A 1,849-nucleotide genomic window follows, 5' to 3' on the forward strand; every position below is an offset into this window, starting at 1 on the left:
TCAGGGCTTGGCTAGGGAGTGAGGGCTTACATTCAAGGGAGAGCTAAGAATTGGAGGTTCAGCCAGGAGCTACCAGGTGCCAATGTGAGTTTATATCTCACAGTTCTGGAGGCTGGAAGTACAAAATTAGGGTGTCAACATGGTCAGGTTCTGGTGAGGGCCATCTTCTGGCTTGCATTCAGCCATGTCCTCACTGTGGCCTCACATGGTGGAGAGATGGGAGAGAGATCTCTAGGGTTTCTTTTCAAGGGCACTAATCTCAATCTTGATGGCTCTAATTGTGGACCTCATTAAATTCCCAGGTCTCCACCACATAATATCAATTGGCAGTCAGGATTTCAACAGATGAAATTAAGTCCATTGCAGACCAGTTATGTTTCCACTGGCCATAGTTGCAAAGAATAATACCTATGAAATACCAATTTTTGAGTGTTTCAATGAGCTTCTACTTTGATGAGGACTATTCTAGTAAAGAAATACCAAAGATCCACAGAGTATAAAAATTGGAAAGTACATTGGAGGTCATCTAACTCACCCATCTACTCCTTGACAAATCACAAAATTGAAGATAAGATAGGACAAGAGATTTTCCTCAAGGTTGGGAAGCTTGCTCATGTCAGAGTTAGAGGGAGGCCCAGATTTTCTGGCCTTGAGTACTACTTCCATTACCCGGTGATTTTTCTTTGATTGACCATGTACCATGATGGGGCTCAGAGCTTTTATAACAGAAATTATATCAATGTCAGTTCTGAAAATATTTCTGAAAAATTTACTATAAAGTGGAATATGAAATAGGACCTTATAAACATTTGAACATTCTCTTTGGACAAAAATGTTCATATTTCCTTCCACAGCAACTGAGCTCTTTGATAATGGATTGACAATAAATTAATCATTAATCTGATCATTCCTGGCCCATGATCACTGTCTTAGGTAGGTGATTGCCTCCTCACAAGTTTGCTACCAGCCCCTTCCCATGGTTGTAGTTTTCTTGTCACTAGGACGCCTGACAATTTTACAACAAACCTTAGAAACTCATATAAGTTGTTGACCTGAGTTGGCAGCCTCCTGATATGGGAAGATCCTTCAGTGAAATGTGTTTCAGTCCTCCACATAGCATGGACCCAGTTTTGCTTGGTACATCTACTGGTAGGAAATTCTGATAGTGAAGCAACTAGACATAGAAACTCTGGCTACCTCCACATCATAATCATCACCTCCAGACAAGGCTAGAGGTCATCACTCATTTAAGTAGGTGAGCAGCACAGATTCTGGGCACAGATTAATTTCTAGATTCTTTCTGAATACCTGTTCTAGAGCTTATTAATTGTATTACCTTGGGATCTTCAACTTTCTATTCTTTAAATTGAAGATAATAATAGTACCTGCTGTGTGTGTGTGTGTGTGTGTGTGTGTGTGTGTGTGTTTGGAATACAGAGAAAATAAAATGGAATGTATGCTTGTGTGTTGCAGAGTCAGTGTTCAACAAATGTTAACTAGTTTCAAATTACTGTATTAAACAGTGCCACTATCATCACTTTCTCATAGTTTAAGAAGGTGAAATGTGTGAAAGCACCTATTAGACCCAGGGTCTGTCCATTATATACATGATGAAGTTAAAATGAGCTATATCCAGGACTTGATTCTGAATAACTTCTTCATTTTCCATAACAATATTGTAACACCCATCCATTACTGATGGCCAATCATGGAAAATCAACTACATGGATGTGTGTATGTTTTAAATCCAAAACACTATTACACTGCTAAAAGCTTCATGTTTTTCTCAATTGATTGCTACAGAAACCCTTAAGGAACTCAAGTAATTTTCTCACAGTCATGTAATTGA

The sequence above is a fragment of the Marmota monax genome, unplaced genomic scaffold, assembly GCF_021218885.2.
Source record: "Marmota monax isolate L192 unplaced genomic scaffold, Marmota_monax_Labrador192_F-V1.1 WCK01_AAM20220418_F8-fsc00004, whole genome shotgun sequence".
NCBI lineage: Eukaryota > Metazoa > Chordata > Mammalia > Rodentia > Sciuridae > Marmota > Marmota monax.